Source organism: Lycium barbarum, chromosome 6 (assembly GCF_019175385.1).
Source record: "Lycium barbarum isolate Lr01 chromosome 6, ASM1917538v2, whole genome shotgun sequence".
Classification (NCBI taxonomy): domain Eukaryota; kingdom Viridiplantae; phylum Streptophyta; class Magnoliopsida; order Solanales; family Solanaceae; genus Lycium; species Lycium barbarum.
This window is the reverse complement of record NC_083342.1, coordinates 98977084-98987091: the sequence shown is the minus strand read 5'-3', so window position 1 is coordinate 98987091 and position 10008 is coordinate 98977084. Positions and strand designations below refer to the sequence as shown.

Sequence of the window (10008 nt, the reverse complement as noted above, 5' to 3'; positions counted from 1 at the left end):
AAAATATTTCTATATTTTGTAATATAGTTTCTCAAGTAGTAGTGTTAGGTAGTTTTAGCTTCTTTTTCTTTCTTTCTTTTTCATGAACTTCAACATTAAGTCCAATGGGCTTTTCTGAAACTCCAAAGTTCGCCTCCTAACTCCACCGTTTTCTCGGAAAATAGCCCAACATTATGGAGTCTCCAAATTTTTTTCCTGAACTCCAATTTTTTTTTTTAGCTCTAGCATATTTCCTGAGCTCCAGCACGATATACTAGAGTTTTATGTGTAAAAAATTCAAACTCCAACAAAATATGTTGGTGTTTTACCGTGTTTTAGCTAAGCATAATTTTTTAAATATTGTATCTTCGCATTAGAATTTAATTATTTTTTAATTACTCTTACTTTATAATTTCACTACTTTTCAATTATAGGCCTGGAAAATAGCTAACCTCGCTATTTTTACTAACAAAAGCACTGACTAAAAGAAGTTGGGCTATGTTGAAGGGTTGAACCTAACTTTGTGCATCCATTAAGGCATATTAGGTCCTAACGATTCTTAGACACTTTATTTGTGTGGGGGCTCGAAATAATCATTTATTCATAAAATAAAGGTGTGTTTGATATGGAGGGAAATGTTTTTGACATTTTTTAGAAGATAAATTATTTTTCTATTTATTCTAATGTTTGATAAGTAAGTAAAAATATTGTCCTAAGTATTTATCTAGCTAGAGGTGTCCAAAGAAAACCGTAATTAACATGCCGACTCAAACCGGAGGAACAACCTAACTAGTGATTTATTTTCATTTAAAAAAAAAACGAACCATAATTAATTTGATTTGGTATAACTAAAAAGTCATCAAAACTAAACTAAGCCGACATTACATGCATGTATATAAATTCAAAAAAGTCATGTATATATAAAAAGTATTTATTATAATATAGTTTATAAATATTTCTTAAATTTTTCCATAATTTCTGTCTTGTAACATAAAATTTCAAGATTTGACTTTAATTTTTCTGAATGGTCCAATAAGTTCCATACTAGTTTTCAGTATCCAATAACTCAAATAAAGTTTAAATCAAAATTGTTACTCCACCAGACTTTTCTAACCTTTAAGAAATTTATTTTCATTAAAAAAAATATTTTATCCAATGAAATATGAAAAAATTGAAAACTATTTTCTCAAATATATCTTAATTACTCTACATCAACATGAGCTGATTAAACATCATTATCTCGCCACATGTAAATCCTGCTCAAAGTAACTAATAAGGTACGGAAAATTATAAACAAATTTCGACTGCCGTCCTCCGGAAATTATTTGATATTAAGTGTCAACTTGAAAAAAAAAAAAAAAAAAACTGGCAACTCGATAAGATTTTAATTTGTTTCCTCTTTTCACTATTGTTTTAAATAACCCCACATGGGAATCATTAAATTTATAAAAAAGGAAAACATGTTTAACTTTTTGGTGTTTTAATGTATTGGAAAGGAAAGGGTGTATAATTTATGGGCACATGCAGCAAACGCTTAGTTTAAACACTATCAATTCGTTGGGATAATATTCTACGCAGCGGCAAGATAAAATAGTTCTGCCAGCAATATGAACCATCTGAATTACTTTTTAGATTTGGCATAAAAAAAAACCTCTCAGAAAATCGATTGCTTGGACGATGAGTTAATTGGTGTAATATTACACTATATAAGTGTTTCGGATTTTAAGGTTTTGCGAAACTTTCTCCAATATACTCACCATTCTCTTCGATAATTAAAGTTTTAGTAAGAGATGAAATCTAGCGCATGTTCGATTATTTTGAGGACTTTAAACAGTTTTTAGCAAAATATTCACCAGTGTTTTAAAAGGCAGTTTCAGGGCTCGCTTCGGGGCTCGCCTTGGGGCGGGGCAATGGAAAAACACCCCGGACTTTAAACTTGTACAATTATGTTATATATATTTACAAGTTGTAAGTGACATATAATGGATTGCTTGATTAGTTTTTTGTGAGAATCATATATATATATATATATATATATATATATAGAGAGAGAGAGAGAGAGAGAGAGAGAGAGTGCTTTCATTTATTTATAATTTTTTTTAATATAATTACCTATTTAAAAATATTTATTATAATTATATTATTTTATGAAATACTAAAAATTAAATGCTCATGGGGCTTACGCCTCGTGCCTCGAAGTTTACGCCTCGCCGAGGCATACATAAAATGCATCGCCTTTTAAAACACTGATATTCACATTTAACTTTTCAATAATCGAAAGTTATAGAAATATTGAACTGTATGGAAACAAATATTCTTTTTTGGAAGTGAACATAATTTTGAATAAGCAACTTAAGATAATTCAATGTACAGGAACACTATTTGAGGCCTATAATCATTCTTTTTCATTCCTTTATCTTTTTTAATTATTCGCAGGGAATCTATGCAAGATCGACATATGCTAACTAAAGCAGTTTTGTCGTTAACCACCAACCACAGTCACTACAAATTTCTACCTACTTCCAAACGTAGGCTTCCCATCTTTATGTGTCCTTTGGCAAGCAAAGTAACGTCATCCGCCAATAAACGTGGCAACCGGTTTGGCCTTACCGGTTTTAACCGGTAACCGGACCGGTTAAACCGGAACCGGTAGAATCGGTTAACCGGTTCCGGTTAACCGTGTAATGGTTTACCGATCCGGTTTCAATATTTTGAAAACCGGAACCGGACCGGTTAAACCGGTAAAAATTAAAAAAAAAAAAAAAAAAAAAAACGAAAGAGTCGTTGGGCTTAATGGACCGTTGGCAACGGTCCATTTGCAAAAATGGCCGTTGCCAAACGGTCAGTTTTTTAATTTTTAGCCCCCAATTTTTTTTTTTTAACACTTTAACCCATCCCCACCCCTATATAAACCCTTCTTCATTTTCATTTTGATGCACATCAATTCACTCTTCTTCATCTTTCTCTCAAATCTCAATCTCTCAATTATAGTTACTTTGCAATAATTAGCCACAAAGTCTTATTATAGTTTCAACTTTCAATTATTAATTTTGCAATTATAATATTGTTGGTGGAGTTGGTGATTTTGCAATAATCTGAAGTAGCTTTGGTGGATTTGCAATTCTAGCTGCCTTCACTTTGTTGGAAATTAATCCGGCAATTTGGTACCTTCGTTCCAACTCTATCTTTATTTTTCGCAATTTAATTCTAGCAATTTATTTTTCGCAATTTAATTCTAGCAATTTATTTTTCGCAATTTAATTCTAGCAATTTAATTTGTTGTAATTTATTTTCTTGTGATTTATTTGATTGTGATTTAAATTAATTCTATTTAATAATGTCAAAGAGATTAAGACGTGGTGCCGGTAGTAGTAGTCGTACTGTTAGGGGTGCGCTTAATGAGGAAACATTTGTGGAAGAAACACCTAATTTAGGTATTGATGTTGGTGGAAATAATCCACTTTTAGGTCATGAGGCAATGCAACAACATTTTACCGACACTTTTAATGGAGACTTAGATGATGATGATCGGAGCGACGCAACCAAAACTCAGAAGCGGAGCAAGGCGAAGAGGAAGAAATTGAAGATTTGATAGCTAGTGGACCGGACCAAATGGAAGACTTTGAAGATATTTCCATGAACGAATATGATGTGGGGGAAATTAACGAAATGGTTCAAAATTGGTGATTTTATTATTGTACTATTTTTGTATAACTCATGTATTATTTGCAAGTTAAAAAAAAATACAACTTGCAAATAAATGTTATCCAAGAATGAATAAAATATATGGCTCATTGAGCTTTCTTCTATTTACTTGTGTTCATATTTTTACTTTTATTAAGTTATGAATATACCTAAAATATACTAAGAATATACTTATAAGTATATTAAGTTATATAGTATACTTAAACATATATAAGTATATATAGTATATAAAGAAAAAATAGTATATATAGTATATAAGTATATATAGTATATATAGTATATAAGTAAGTATATATAGTATATAGTACATATATATAAGTATATATAGTATATATAGTATATAAATATATATAGTATATATATTAAGTATATATAGTATATATAGTAGATATGTATATATAGTATATATATTAAGTTATACCTATATATATAGTATATATATATAGATATATATATATATATATATATATATATATATATATATATATATATATATATATATATATATATATATATATATAGATATATATTAAGTTATACATATATATAAGTATATGTAAGTTATACATATATATGTATACGAAAAGCACTATTCTGTATTGCTGACTTGCTGTTAGGCTGTTAGTCAGTAAATATTTAAACTTTAATTATAAAGTTGTATAACATATGAAAATATAGCTACAATATACAAATAAATACTATAATATATATATATATATATATATATATATATATATAATACAAAAAAAAAAAAAAAAATTTTAAGCAATCCAAACCGGACCGGTTCCGGTTTGGACTTTAAAACCGGTAAACCGGAACCGGTTAGGCGGTTCCGGTTTTGGAACCGGAACCGGTTAGGCGGTTCCGGTTTTGGAACCGGAACCGGCCGGTTTCCTAACTGGTTCTCGGTCCGGTTCCGATTGGAACCGGTTAACAGGCATATCCGCCAATATCATGAGGATGCAAATATAAAATATTTATTCTAATTTGATGTATAATTGTGACGAAGTTTTGTACTCCCTCCCTCCTAATTTAAGTGTCTTAGTTTAATTGGATAAAATCTAATTAATAAAAAAAACTTTGAATCTTGTGATCCTAAATTAAAGATCTGTGAAAAGTACTAATTAAATATCATTTGAGTCTTGTAGTTTTAAACTTGTCATGTATAATATTTGAATTGTTAACTTACTAATTATAGAAAAAACACTCTTTTTGTGACATATCAAAAAGGAAAGTAAGACACGTAAATTGGAACAGCAGGAATATCTATTTTTGTCATTTGAAAATTAAATTATCTTGTCATATGAATTGAGAGGCGAACAATTTGCATAACGTGGATTATTAATTCGAGACAGTAATAATTTATTCGTACTAAGTGACTACATCAAATCTCTACTTATTAAAGTTTTAGTTAATGAAATCTCTAAGATCCTTGAGAACAGAAAATCTAAAAGGAGGGATCTTTATCAAACTCTTAGTTTTTTCCAGACTACTAAATTTTTTCCGGTTAATTAGATTGGATGAAATCTAAACATCGATGTAAATAAATTAGAGGTTTTCTCATTTCTCCCAAGTTTGAGGTGGTTTTTTGTCCTTTAAAGCCATATAGTAAAAGTCGGTGGCGGTTTTATTTTGATGAGAAGATACATTGAAATAATTTTTTTTTTTAGTTCTTGGAATAACTATTCTTTTTGGGACAAATTAAAAAGAAAAATGATTCCTATAAATTGATATAAATAGAGTACTGTATTATTGGATTAGTATATTCACAAAGGCCACATGAACATTTCTCTTAGATTAACTTATACATAATTGATTAGATCGGATTAATTTCAACTTGATAAACATCTGAGTCATTGTAGCTAGCCATCTCTTATGCCTTCATTTGCAAATCAACCTGCTAGATTTTCTTAGTTCCCTTTCTCTTAAAAGCCTTTCCAATCTAGATGGAACAACATAATCATAATTATACTTGATTCCATGCGTTTGTAGGATCTGTGTTTGAATTGAATTAGTTTAAACCATAAAACATGTGATGCATTTATTTAGTCACAAAGCAGGCCATCTTAAAAAAAAAAAATCACAACATCTCTGTCAAATGAGGCACTCAGGGTCAAGAGTTGGGAGGACGGGACATTATGTAAAATGATGTGTCAATTCAGTTCGTTGTGTGGTGTACTGTTTGGGCATTTTTGTGCAAGTCCATTATGTTTTTGAGGTTAATTATGATCTACTGTAATAATAATACTGTTGTCATCCCATATATGATGGAGTATTATTTGTCATGCAATGAAACTTAGTTTGGTCCTTATTGTTTTTGTGCCATATTGTTAGTTGTATAACTGAACTAGTGGCCTAATTCACTTACAAAAACTGTTGATGCCCAAAAAAAAGAGAAATGCAGGCCAAAAAATCTGTAGTTCAGACATTTTACAAGATCATATATATTCCTACACTATGCGTATCTCAACAATTATGCCCTTAAATTATGTATCACTGTGTAAAATTTCACAACAGCAACAACCTAAACAACATGTAAATCATCTACTAAGCAATAATCAGAGCACATTCACATTAAAACACTTCCAAAGACTGATTTTGTACACCTACTAAACAAAGATAGCATTCATATGGATGATACCAACAGTTTTGTACAAAAGGTGATGCTTAACAAAATATTTCCACCTGAAATTCATATTCACATTCACATGTCAACAGTCGACATGATAAATGTGACAGTGAATTCACCAAAAATCAATTGTTTTCCACAGCCATCATCCACATTAACTAAGTTAAACTAAGCTAAAGTAAGTTGTCCATCAACCATCATTAAACATTTTAACAAAAATAACCACCCCCATACCAACCATTTGACACAACCATCTATCACAAAAACTAGCAACACATCTTGTTAGATATCAGAATTTGGTACAACAACTGCTTTCCCTCTTGATCCAAGCTTCATCCTCTTTCTTCTTGCTTGAGCTTCAAGCTGGCTCTGCGTAAGTGCTGCATTGCCTCACCAAGTATTCTTAGTTGGTAAATAAGGCAAGTCTGTGGGCATTGACACTCCATCTGTACCCTCAGTAAACTGAATTCTTCTTGTACCAATTGGTAGCCTCATTAGCAGCTTTCTTGTCTGTGAATCAGAGATAATGTTGGGCCTCAGCTTTGAATCTTCCTCATGGCCAATATCTGGACCATAGGCTTGTGATTGTTGTGTCGTGGCTTGATAAGAGTCAGCTGTTTGCTGTGATTGTTGTGTCGTGGCTTGAGAAGAGTCAACTGTTTGCTGTGATTTTTGTGTCGTGGCTTGAGAAGAGTCAACTGTTTGCTGTGATTCTTGTGTCATAGTTTCAATTGCAGCATCAAAGTTGAAGTCGTCTTCCAACCAGCCATCACTTGCAACAGTTGAAGATGATGCATTCTTTGGGCCTTTTTGTGATCGTCCATCTTGCCTCTCAAAGCCAGTATGGCATAGAGTAGCTCTCAAGGCAATAAATTATGGTATAGAGTAGCTCTATTTTTTTTTTTTTTTTGGTTTTTGGAATAACTATTCTTTTTGAGACAAATTAAAAAGAAAAATGATTCCTATAAATTGATAGAAATAGAGTACTGTATTATTGGATTAGTATATTCACAAAGGCCACATGAACATTTCTCTTAGATTAACTTATACATAATTGATTAGATCGGATTAATTTCAACTTGATAAACATCTGAGTCATTGTAGCCATCTCTTATGCCTTCATTTGCAAATCAACCTGCTAGATTTTCTTAGTTCCCTTTCTCTTAAAAGCCTTTCCAATCTAGATGGAACAACATAATCATAATTATACTTGATTCCATGCGTTTGTAGGATCTGTGTTTGAATTGAATTAGTTTAAACCATAAAACATGTGATGCATTTATTTAGTCACAAAGCAGGCCATCTTAAAAAAAAAAATCACAACATCTCTGTCAAATGAGGCACTTATGAACAAAAATTAATCTTTTTCTATCACTTAAAAGAATTGACAAATTTCATATTCACCAAACAGGACAATGTAACAAGTAATAGCATATTACGTCTCTTCACTTAACAGTGAAACTCATTAAACTATAAGGAAACTAACTTAAAGTTGTGAGCTTTAATAAATTCATCATTGCTTTGATGGAAAAATAAGGCTGAACTAGGTAATGAGTAATGACTAATGAGATAAATGCACAAGGTTAACTGAGGACCCAAATTATCATTGGTTTGTATGTTGTTTCCTTTTTTTTTCTTTTTTTTTTAGTCGTTTTCCTTTATTTTTAACTTTAATCTTTTTATAACAATTGGTCCTTGTGTAAAACTCCTTTCCCATTTCTGGTCTACTTTTGGATGATAATTTGGGTCCTCAGTTAACCTTCTGCATTTGTCTCATTACTCATTACTTAGTCCAGCCTTATTTTTCCATGAAAGCAATGATAAATTTATTAAAGCTCACAACTTTAAATTAGTTTCCTTATAGTTTAATGAGTTTCACTATTAAGTGAAGAGATGTAATATGCTATAACTTGTCACATTGTCCTGTTTGGTGAATATGAAATTTGTCCATTCTTTTAAGTGACAGAAAAAGGTTAATTCTTGTTCCTAAGTGCCTCATTTGACAAAGATGTTGTGATATTAATTTTTTTTAAAGATGGTCTGCTTTGTGACTAAATAAATGCATCATATGTTTCATGATTTCTACTAATTCAATTCAAACACAGATCCTACAAACGTCCGGAATCAAGTATAATTATGATTATATTGTTCCATCTAGATTGGAAAGGCTTTTAAGAGAAAGGGAACTAAGAAAATCCAGCAGGTTGATTTGCAAATGAAGGCATAAGAGATGGCTACAGTAACTCAGATGTTTATCAAGTTGAAATTTAATCCGATCTAATCAATTATTTATGAGTTAATCTAAGAGACATGTTCATGTGCCTTTGTGAATATACTAATCCAGTAATACAGTACTCCATTTATATCAATTTATAGGAATCATTTTCTTTTTAATTTGTCCTAAAAAAGAATAGCAATTCCAAGAACCAAAAAAATAAATAAAAAAATAGAGCTACTCTATACCATAATTTGTTGCCTTGAGCGCTACTCTATACCATATTGGCTCTTGAGAAGCAAGATGGCCGATCACAAAAAGGCTCAAATAATCTATTAGATGGCGATAAGAGGACCCGAGAGGAAGAGCTTATTGGAGGAATTGCAGTAACCCTTTCTAATGGCTTTGAGAGGCAAGATGGACGATCACAAAACACTTCCAAAAAAACCTAATTAGCATACGAAAGAGAAAAAATGCATAAAATGTCATACCTTAATCAATATGTCCGGAAACAGCAAAGAAAACCCTCTTTCAATCAAATGAAATAAACCGTCGGAAACCCTAGAATCGTACTACGCGAAGAGAGAGAGAGAGAGATTAGATAAAATGGGAAAATAAATGGGAAATAAAGGTGGGGGTTTGGGTTTTATAACCGGCTTAGTGGGTTTGGGTAAAATAAGTGGTCCGGGATGAAAGTGGGTGCTGTTAGTGGAAGGGCACGAGTAATTCAAAATGAAAGGGTAAGGGCATGTGTGGGACTAGGTTTAAATGACGGGTAGATGCACGCAATATCATATAGTTGAAAGGCAGATCTGGCACTTTTCGATTAAAATATATGCTCGCTTTAATTGTGACTCTTATTGTTAACTTATTGAATCCCGTGCAAACATTAAATTATCCAACTTCATGAGAATACTTAATGAATGTAAGTATTTTATTTATGGTAGTTGTTGACTGGTGGTGGTGATTATCGATAGTGATTAGCGCCTATAATGGAAGTTGGTGGTGATAATTGTAAATGATGACTAATTTATAACGGTGACAGCTGGTTGTGGTGATTGAAGACCGTAGTTGTTCTAGTTGAGGATGGTAGTTGTGGGTGGTTAGTGGTAGTAGTTGATATGGTGGATGACAACAGTGATTAGCGGTGAAGTGAATGGAGTAGTGGTGAACTATTACAATCTTTGTAGAAATCCTTGAATAGATATCTTAACAATATTAAGAATTTGTTATAAATCTCAATCATTCAGATCAGTTTAGACCCATTAAGTTGTAGTATTAAGAAAATAAACATACTTAAGACCTACAAAATTAAAAGATTTAATAATTGAAATTTGAAAGAGTATTAAAATGTCCATTAAGTGCGAACAAATGAGGTCTTAGTTGACTTAATTTGGACTATGGAGACCGGAGGTCACTCTTTATACAAAATATTAATATCATGGAAACTGGAGGTCACTCTTTATACAAGATAAATTAA

The 10008-nt window shown here is 31.4% G+C and overlaps 1 long non-coding RNA gene across 1 annotated transcript; it reads right to left on the bottom strand.

Annotated features, from left to right (window-relative positions):
- Positions 1–6385: 6385 nt before the first annotated feature.
- LOC132644989 (uncharacterized) lies at positions 6386–9203 on the bottom strand. Its single transcript, XR_009583969.1, has 2 exons — positions 9020–9203; positions 6386–8931 (listed from the first exon to the last, which is right to left on the bottom strand). It is a non-coding gene; the product is annotated as an uncharacterized LOC132644989 (long non-coding RNA).
- Positions 9204–10008: the final 805 nt, after the last annotated feature.